The 11,137-nt window shown below is 38.8% G+C and overlaps 1 long non-coding RNA gene across 1 annotated transcript in view; it reads right to left on the reverse strand.

The window, feature by feature from the left end:
• The window catches only part of LOC107564447 (uncharacterized), a 16,386-nt gene extending 11,883 nt beyond the window's left edge, over positions 1-4,503 (reverse strand). Inside the window, exon 1 of the long non-coding RNA XR_001606229.1 lies at positions 4,397-4,503. This is a non-coding gene — a long non-coding RNA (uncharacterized lncRNA). The remainder of the gene's footprint in view (positions 1-4,396) is intronic.
• Between the last annotated feature and the right edge of the window lie 6,634 nt (positions 4,504-11,137).

An 11,137-nucleotide genomic window follows, 5' to 3' on the forward strand; every position in this document is an offset into this window, starting at 1 on the left:
TTCTTAGTTCAAACACACCTTTGTAAAAAGGTGCAAATTATACTTAATGTATCAATTAATAAGACTAAGTTTGATACAGAGATTCCTGACGCAATCTGAAGGCTCAAGTTGATCTTTGCTGAAGTTGGTTGATGGAAAAGAACCAGTTTGAGTCAGATGATCTTGGTGAATGGAAAGTCAAGACCCGAGGCCTGGCGCGAACTTAGGGTGTCATTAGGAGCGTTCTAGCTCACATCTTCTCAGAATCTAACAGAACTGCAAGACTGGAGGCGGGTCACTGATGTGAGGCCTTTAAGGTCTGAGAAGATTCACGCCTCTCAAGATGTGCTTGTCCAATTAGAAAAGCTGAAATCCCAAGCGGGAGGTTGCAATTACTGGAGGGTTTTATGACCCTTTGTGTGAGGGCATGGTAATTTGCAAATGTAATTCGCTTGGGTGTTGATGCACAAACTAGTAAAGATTCTTAGAACACTAATATGTTGCATAGGTATGAGCATGTGATATGCACTCTCAATTAGATCATCCGAAGATGAATTCATAGAGACCAAACATGGTAGGATTACATATAGGTAAGATGACATGAACGAGTGGTTCTATCATAAGCCTGCATAAAACAGTATACAATATAAAAGACAATATACAAGGACAGTAACAACATACACAATGACCTGAAGGATATGCGTGTTCATTCAAAGAAAGGTTTTCCTATGAATTAATTAGAGAAGAGTCCATTTTTACTGTGCATTGTGTCTTTCCTATGGAAAATGTAGTGAAAGGGAGAACTCTCAACATGCCATTAGGTCGTAAAGTGTATCTGGTCTAGCAAAAGGTGTCATGGTTGCCATGGTGACCAGGGGCCTGGTGTCGTTCGCAGACATCCTGGCACCTAGTATGTTTATTGGGTGAGGGGTCTGTGACTATTTGTTAATCTAATGAAGAACTGATTTGTTAAATCTAATGAAAAACGTTGAGTCTGATTGGTCCATACGCTACACTAGCATTTTGACTTCTGAGTGGCGCATGCGCAATGCTGACCTCATACATCATCTGCCCGGAACTGCTTCCAGTGTGCAACAGTGAGCGCAAGATAGATTAAAGTGATTAATATATTGTTTTTACAAAAACGCATCGATTCGCTACAGAAGGCCTTTGTTCACCACCCGGAGCCGTGTGAGACACTTTTTTTTTAATGGATGGGTGCGGTTTAATTGAGTGCTTTTGGACTGATGCATGCAACACCCGCTGAGTGCCATGAAACAGCTTGAAAGATCAAAGACGATTTTTAATATACCTCTGACTGGATTTGTCTGAAAGATGAAAGTCATATACACCTAGGATGACTTGAGGGTGAGTAATTTATGGGCTAATTTTCATTTTTGGGTGAACTAACCCTTTAATTAGAGTAATGAAATTAACATTTGACTTCTACTCAGCCAACAGCAAGAAGGCTTGCAAAATAATGAAGAACAGATGAAGAGGAGCTGGCCACAATACCAAGTAGTGTTAAAATCCAACAGGAAAAATAATAACTGTTGCTTTTGTATTTGTACAAAATACAATGCATCATTAATTTCATATGGATGACTTTCACAATGTCTTTTTGGACTTGTGTTAATGTTTTACTTGTGTGGACTTTCAATGAATGGACAAAAATGATGAGAGAATATTGAAAAATACCTTTCTTTGTGTTCTGAAGATGAACTAAACTCTTTGCAACAACATGAGGGCGAGTACGTTTCTATTTTTGAGTGAACTATCCCTTTCACAAATGGCTGAATACTTGTGATCGGATTACCTGCGAGGAATGTTAATAGCTGTAAACTGGGCTCATCGTTTCATTGAGATCTATGACTGTGACCTCAGTAAAGAGCCTCTGAGTGTTGGGAGGGGAAGTTAAAGTGCCGTCGGTCTGATGATTACAAATCCTGCCTGTTGAAAACACATGCAAGGCAGCACGTGACCGACACTACTGTTGTTTGACTTTACTACAAGGTCAGCAGGACCTTGAAACAAAGCTTTTTCTTCAGCAGGGAGATTTCCTTCTTTATCATGCTGTATTTACCTCATGAACAGCAAACAAACAGGCCTGTTATATTGAATAGTTAATGCAGATCCACGGAACAGTGCATTACCTCTTTACACGTGTGACATCAGTTATATAATACACATTTGGGTTTGGCATATTTGATGGTGTATGCGTTTTTATATGTTCTTGTACATATCTTCCAACAGTGTTAAAAAGAGGGTACAGACCATTTGTTTTGTGTAGCCTCCCTTATCAGAGTGTCACAATTCTTTTAAGACAGTTTTTGCTATTGAGCTTAATGATGTTGCAGGGCTCTTTTTTTCAGACAGGTGAAGCGTTATGAAGGCCACACTCATCCGCCACAGCTTTGCATGTTTTCAGATGCTTTTTAGCAGCTCATGCAGGAGTTTGAAGAATGGCTTCTAGCTGGCATTGTGATGAAAGCTGTCTGTCCCACTGAGGATGAAGAATTGATTATTTGTGTCTGAAAGTTGATGCCATTCCAAGAATCTATCAATGTTCAGCGTGGCTGCTGCTCGCTGTACTAGAGTGCTGTAAAAGCCCCGGAGTTCACCGTATCTTTATTGCCCTCTGCGTTCATATCTGCTTAGCTTAGATTTGTTATTAACCCCTGTCACAGTGTGGTCAAAAGTCTTAATTTATTTAATAGCCTGTTGCAGAAAGACTCCCCAATAGAGCCAGTGCACATGTCATTTATGTCTTAACATTAATGTTAAGGCTTTAATGTTGTCGTTTTCTGCTGGTGTATTATATTCACAGTTTTTTGTTTTTGTTTTTGATATTCCGAATCCGAGCATCTTTTATTTTTAATTAAATGGTGAGCTGAGAAAAACTGCAGCATTTGTAAATAATGTTTTCCTTTAGGGGTGGGTAGTATTTTCACACAGTATGCCTGCACATAAGGATTAATGCACCGAGTTGGAACTAGAGATTGGCATATTCACACATTTTTTAGTCAAGTGCACCTGCATCAGGTGCATTTGGATAAACTCACCCTCGAGTTTCTATGACAAATGCAACAGACCTGCTGCTGTATTAGGGGCGTGTGATATGTATCGTCTGCAATATATCGTTGTTTTAATGTTGTGCATGCTTACATTTTCAGGTATGTTGCTCACTTTGCAAAATCCAAATAAAGACACACCTTGAGAGCCCATGCGTGCAATAGACTACTGGCATTTTTTAGTGCACACTTTACTGCAGGATGTAGCCTTTTAGAACGCAGAAAATTCTAATCCAAAATTCAAAGTTTGGGGGAAAAATGGACCTGTATGCGTTTTTGTCTTACATAGTATGATGTATCTCATTAGCAAAAGAGCTATTTTTTTCAAATGTAAAAATTAGACGTAAAAGGTGACCATACACCTACTTAAAGGGAGTGTTCACCAAAAAATGAAACCCTCAAGTTGTTCCAAATTAGTTTCTTTCTTCTGTTGAGCACAGAGTAGTAGGCTTGCTGTGATAGTTGACAGTGTAACACCGGTTACGTCACTTGCCCACCACGGCACCACCCGCCACCGTCGTTTAGTCGTTTTGTATATTTATTTGTTTTGTTAATAAAAGTTCTATGTTTAATATAAGTGAGTTTGTCGTTGTACTGTTTTGTTGTTGTCCTTTCAAGAAATTGACATGGAATTGCTGCTAATTTGAAAGTGAAAGTAAAATGTGCACAGGCATTTACAAGATAAGCGAGGAAGAGAAGGAAAATAACGGTATTACCGTGTTGTATCTCCATCACAACCCTATTTTGAAGAAAGTTGGTAACCAAACAGTTGACGGTAGCCATTCACGTCCATAGTATTTTTTTCCATATTTTTTTTTTTTCAGTATATACGTCATAATACCATACTTCCCATGTGCCTCCATGTTTGCTTGCTTGCATTCAGTCACTTCAGTCCAAAGTGTGTGTGTGCTAGGGCTGGGCTATATGACGATATTACATAAGTATCGATGTCGATGAAGAAGTAATTCAACAGTCCGGTAACAGACGATTATTGACATTATCTAAAAAAAAAAAAAAGACAAATGATGAACCTAGTACATTGCAAAAAATATTTTACATAGCCCTAATAGTCACCACACAGGTCTTTTTGCATGCAAAAATGAAACAATTTAGTAGGAGGGTTGGGAATCGAAAAGCTATTACAGTTTTGGAAATCAGATTAGATGCGTACGGTCAGGAATCGAATTACTTCTTATAAAATTTAATTTTGATTCTGCTTCTCGATTCCTGTATTGGTCATTTATTGTGATTTCAAAAGATTCAACTGCAAGAGGATGAAATAGAACTCGCTTCTGCACTCACGTGCTGTTTTCTGTGCTGCGCACACACACACACACAAAGTGCACACACAAAAGCCACCTCTTATATACGCGAACACTGGACTGTGCTCTCTTTTTCGCATTCTTACACATTCGAATGGACAAATACACACAGAATTATATCAAAATATCCCTTAAATACAATCGGTTATGTCTTAAGTGAACGCAAAGAGCTGAGAAAGAAAACAAGGGTGTATTGGATCCGTGCAATTCGATTCACGATTCATAGGTTTTCGAGTCAAGAACGATTTTTGCAAATTCAGAACGATTCAGTTCGATTCGATTCACAGTTAAATTAGATTCGATTCAATTAACGATCGGATTCTGCATTCTTTAAGTGCATTCACAGGATTATTTAAATGCTTCCCCTAAATTCTTTAAATGCTTAGTCAGGAGGCAAATTACACCGCAGCCTTTATGGTTAGAGAACCATAGGTTACAGAAAAAAAACACTTTTGTCCATTGTTAGATGATAGTTTAATGATGTTATGGCATGACATGGCATATGTAGAAATTTATGTTAGCCAAGATTTAAAAAAAGCACTTTAAAAGTAGTTATGTTTATTTATTGTGTTTATTGTCTTAACGTTTCAGTTCATTCTGCTTTTTATACCATTTAGCTGCAGATATAGCCTGGCACGTCTTAAGTTCTATAAGCGCAAGATCACTTCTCTTTCAGTGCGAAAACTTCTTTATCTCATTTTTATAAAATACAATGCTATAGTATTTAACTTTTCCTCTCTATCGGCGAATGATGATATATATGCTATATGATATGCTATAGCAACAAACGCTACTTTCATGCATCTGATTATCAGATAAACCTTGCGCTCTTATTTCAAGGTTATTGTTAATGCTGTGGTTGTTTTAACAGTTTCCTTTGTACATTCGGTTCAACAACATTGTTAAAACACATGTATCATTCAATGGAACTGTGCGTATGCTGTAGACACTTACATTTTTGCTTCATCCATGCCATAAATGCGCAGCCTTCGAGTGCTCGGGTAATATCGTCGGTATGACCGAGAGCCATTGAAAAACTACAGAAAAGCAAAACTACTTCACTTTAGCATTACTGGCCACGAGTAGGCTACTAAGGAGAGATCACACATCAGCTGCTCAAAAAAAGTGAAGACGAACGGAGCGCGAGCGCAATCCTGTGACAGTCACAGGCGGTGAATAGTGGAGCGCGTGACGGAGAGATGCGAAGCACGAACACTGTTCAAGGTCTCCATTAATTCCTGCTCGTAGTAATTTAATGTGTATTTATTTTGAAAGCATTGAATCGCTATAGAAATCGCGATTCATTCGATTCTTAGCGTTTTAAATCGATTACTGTGTGAAATCGGCGATTCACGATTAAAAAAATCCATGTTTCAAGATCGATAAAACATCGAGAAAATGAGTGAATCGTTACACCCCTAGTTGTAAAACCAAACTTTAATGTCACAATAATTAAGACAATAATTAAGAACTGAACCTGGTGTGTGTTTATGGTGCATGCCGGCAATGTTGTCTCGGCGGGGACGGGGCGTGGTGGAGGTGGGGCTTGGGTAGACGATATTATCGGATATCGCGATATTTTTTAAGGCAATTATCGGTAAGATATTTTTGACATATCGCCCAGCCCTAGTAGTATTTATTTATTTATTTACATGAGGCAGTTTGGTGTGTATAGCAGATTCTTTAGAATAGCCTTGCTAAAATATATACAGTATATCTGTGCTTCACAGTCCAGTCTAGTCCTAGTCTGTGATTTCAAGCCTGTTTTCAGTGTTTGATCACTCAGAGAATCTGCTCAATTTGAAAAGCTGTTATTTTCTCCCTGAATGCCCCACTCTGAATTTTTTATATGCCCATCAGGTCTTGCTGTAGGTTTTATTTTTCTCGCTTTCCATTCCCACATGGCAACTTATCAGATGCTGCTTGGGCCCGTGGCCATGCCTGCAGGAAACAGCCGGCATGAAACATACAGCCCATTAGGAAACAACTCATAACTCATTCTGCAGAGTTAAGCACTCTGTGTAAAACATGCCATCAGGTCTGTGTTTTGTAAAATGAGATAAATCTTTTTTTTTTTTTTTTTCGTGAGTTAAACAATGAAATAGTGAAATGAGAAGTAGAAGGAATGTGTGGCTTTGGGGGTGTAGAAAGCCATATCCCTGTTAAGGGCTTGAAATCAGATCAAGAGCTCTGCAGTTAAGCGTATCTCATAACCAAGCTGCATGGTAAATAAGCTGGCTGCTTATGAACAGTGGCTAATTTGTTTTTCTTTTAAACCTTGCATGTGAATTCTTAGATGTTGATTAATAATAGGGATTTTCACACTGTGCTTAACCCCTGGTTATCATCGTTCTAATATCTGCTTTTAAAGGAACGTTTCACATTTTTAGACTTTAGAAGTGGGGGTTATGAAACCCTGGTTTGGAGCAGGGTTAGCACTGTTTTTGTGGTGTTAACTTCGCACTTCACTGCCAAAGAACGTTAACCCAGGGTTTAGGAACATACAGTGTGAAACTTCAGCTTATGAATAGCTAGGATTAATTGACCATTGTGCTCTCATACCACACATCGTGTTGTCACGCTGTGAAAATTAAATCGCAGAGCAAAGAGGACACTGAGAATGTACTGAAAAATGATTTCCCGTCTGAGAAAATTCACGAACGCAAGTCGGAAAGCTCTAATAATACAAATCCAACACATCTTTGTAGTAACGCGAGTGTCCATGTTGTTTTCACATTTCGACTTAAAAGCACAACTCGGGAAACGAGAGCATCCGAGGAGCGTGAATGCTGCAGTTACACTTGCTCTGATGGCAGCATGTAGATACCGTTAGCTAGCTAAGCTAAACATTCTTAAATTAAAATGCCTAAAGCTAAACTTCTCTTGTAATTACTTGCAATGAGAAGCGTTTCTAAACCTGTTGTCCAACAAAAGAGAACACTATAACGTTTTTACTCCACTCCTTTTGTGATCTGATGTGGCTTCTTGTCACAGAATGAGGCAGAAAATATGTTCTATACTGTTAAAAGCATATGGTAAAAAGGCTATGTCGATTAGCAATGGATTATAAATATACTTAATTATGATGCAGTGTTAATTTTGACAGGCATTTTTGATTTAGTCTTAGTCTTTATCTTGAGACGTAAATGCTTAATAGTCTTAGTTACATTTTAGTCATTTGAGTCTTTTATCGTTTTAGTCGACGAAAAGTCATTGCCTTTTTTGCCAACTTTTAGTCATTATTTTTAGTCATTACTTTGTCAAGCTGCAGTTACCAACATTTATTTTGGTAGCTATTTTATATGTAGTCTTCAAATAAAAATAGTCATTAATTCTTCTCTCAATTAAGCTTATGAGAAATTTGAATCAAGGATTGAATTTGGAAAATCTTGATTGAACTATCCCTTTAACAGTAGTGAAAAGGGAGCAACTTATAAAAATTATACTTGTTCATATAATATATATATATAATTGATAATTTTTGAAAAAGAAGCAGAATAAGTCAATGAGACAAATACGAAAGAGATACAAATTAAACTCATTTTTCAGATACAGTATGTTTACTTAACATATTTATTTAACAACTTTTGTTGGTTAACATTAATGACACGGATAGGTACTTAATTAGGAATGCTGTCTCTTTAAGACGGAATGCATGCATGTAATACTGACACACGTTCAGTTTTCACCCACCTGTTTACGTTCACTTAATCCATAACCGACTGTATTTAAGTGAGATACTCTACACGATAGACATTTGGACTGCTGTGAGTGTATTTGAGCGCTGAGAGCTGATCGTACGCTGTATATGAATGAGAACTGAAGAAGTGGAGCGTGCGCGATAGAGAGCACTTCTATTAGCGCGATTCCGCCTATCCCGCCTTCACTAACTTTAAGTTAATCGACAACGAATTGTGACTCCCGGGAAAAACGGGACGTCTGGTCACCTTATCCATACCCCTTCGTGTGCTGAGGCCATTGTTTCAGATCGCTAGTTCACATTTTTGTAGCCTATCCATTAGGGGTGCGCCGATTGATCGGCTACCGATAACTATCGGCTGATAATCACGTTGGGATGATTGATCGGCGGTCTCTAAAAAGCCGATCTCCAAAAAACGATCTCAAGCTGATGACGCTGCTGTGAGAGGTTTGGCACAACATGCAGCGGCTCAGTCTCTGTCCGGCGCGAGTAAAATAATTATAATGCTGAAGGTGAGGTACTTATAAAATAACTTCTAAAGTAATTAGAAAACCTTGTGTGAGACGTAATTTCACAAACAGAGTGAGTGAAACTGTGCGTGCTTTCTCTCTCAAAGTACGCAAATGGCTTCAAATCACCACACATCGCGTGTCTATAAGCGAGCTGCACGCTGCACAGTTGACACAGGAATTGTCACTTGCACAGTCGAGGCAGTGTCACATCGTCACTAAAGTTTATAAATTGCATTTCATTTTTTTTCTTGCCAGTGTTTAACCATTCAGTGCTCGCGCGCTCTCCTGGAGAACGAGCGCTCATGCACACTCGCAGCACACACACATAACGCCAGGTTCTCATTACTTCGTTTGCAGTGCATACGTGGTGCGTATTTTTTCCGCGCTCATGTTAACGGATTAAAGCGTTCACACTGCACACGGTTGCGGTCCGGCGTTCAGGAGCGGTGCGTCTAAATACAGTGTATCTGTGTATTTAGTAACTGTAATGATGTTAGCATCAGAAAGATGTCAAGAAACTTTATTATACAACAACTGAGATTAGCTGTTAGTGGAAATAGAGGATGGACAACTAGAGATTTTGCCTCTGCTCATGTCCATCATGACTTTGCGCCATTGTGCTGCACTTGTAACACATTTCTAACACATTAGAAAAAAAGAAAAAAAAAATCCCTACGGAGGAAATTTGCGCATTCACGCAAACCACTGGCTTGGTCACTAATTCATGACATTACAAGTACAGGTACTCTTCAGATTTTGGTAGCCCGAAAATTAATTTAACTAGCCCAAATAATTTTTTATTTTTTTTTTAAATATCGAAAATCAGATAGGAGTTTAAATGTCAATCATGAATATTTTCAATACACAAATATCAACAAATATGAAGGAAGGAATTTAATGTTTTGCTATTTACAGGGTATCTGCAGAATTGAAAAAAATAAATGTAAGGCAATTTATGACCCATTTTAAGAGCTGCACAAGTCAAATGAACACAGTATGAGTGGGGTTGGACAATGTCTATGGTAACATACAGTATTGAGCCATAAAATTACATGATTTACAGTTCAGATACAGGTTTTCACAAAAATGTTATACAACAGCATTTTAGCCTTTAGACCATTTTCATGAAAAGCGATAAATCAAGCATATAAATTGTCAATTTAAAACGTATACATAATTAATAATCTTAATTGTTTATATTTTTAGAAGGCACATTAACTTCTTTCTTATTTACAACTCTATGTGTTTGCTGCGTAAAAACATGTGTTGATATTTGCATTGATCTTACCATAAACAGCAAGAAAGGCTTGTTGGAAATGCAAATTCATTCTCTGCCACGAGGTGGGGCTTTAGGAGCGCTGAAATATTGCGCTTTCCCCGGTAACGGCTGCACACAAAGCAGCTCCGCGCTCATAAACGCTGCTTTATCAGGAATCATATGTAAAATTCAATTAAAATGGCAACGACACGTTTCTGAAGACAGTCGTGTTCCCTTCTGTATTTAAGATAGCCCGTCGGGCAGGGCGGTGATACATTTTGGTAGCCCGACTGGAAAACACAATAGCCCCGGGACGTCGGGCTAGCGTTTTTGCGAGCCCTGAAGTAGTCAATAGGGGAGTCAACCTGTCAAATTTTTGATTGATGATGACCTTTGACCTTTTCCCCCGAGGGGATTGAACCCTAGACCTGGACCACCCACGTCGCGCTGACCCATGAACATTACATGCTGTAGTTCACTAGAGAGCGAGTGACAATGAATGTATTTTGAATACAGTTCCAGACAATATTGTGCACCTTTGTGTGACATAACAAATGAGTCCTGTCCCAAACAATGACAAAAAAAAATATTTAAAAGCCTTTCTGACTGTTCAGACTGAGATTCCAAAAAATGTATTTGGATACTAAATGTTAAATCACAACTGTTCAAATCAAAACTGTTGGCTTCTTCAAAAATGAAATGTTTTGTATTCCAATCTTGGGATTATTCATGCCATGTGGACAGGATCTTCCTTCTCGCTCTTCCTTCATCTGTGATTCTGTGTGGCTGGGCTTGACAGGTCAGGATGATGTAAATGGGTATGAGAGGGACATGTCAAGCTCCGATGGGTTTTTGACATTCATCCAACTGGAGCAGTTTGACATACACACACACACACACACACACACACACATACTCGCACACACACACACACACACACACACACACACACACACACTCGCACGCACACACACGCACTCACACACACACACGCACACACACACACACGCACACACATGCTAGGGCTGTGTGATATGACAAAAAAAAACCTATTGCAATTTCTTTGATCAGATTTGCGTGCATGGGTGGGTGGGAGCAAGAGAGACTCCCTGTACTTGTCATAGGCTATTTCATAATAGGCTTGCTGCGATAGACGGTGCTGACGGTGATACCGTTGTTAAGCCGCAACACCGGTTACGTCAATTGCCCACCGCGGCACCGACCACCACCGTCGTTTTGATTTTTTATAGTAATAAAAATCATTTAGTTCAGTAAAAGAACAGACACTACAATTA

The sequence above is a fragment of the Sinocyclocheilus grahami genome, unplaced genomic scaffold (assembly GCF_001515645.1).
Source record: "Sinocyclocheilus grahami isolate Dianchi unplaced genomic scaffold, SAMN03320097.WGS_v1.1 scaffold935.1, whole genome shotgun sequence".
Taxonomy (NCBI): domain Eukaryota; kingdom Metazoa; phylum Chordata; class Actinopteri; order Cypriniformes; family Cyprinidae; genus Sinocyclocheilus; species Sinocyclocheilus grahami.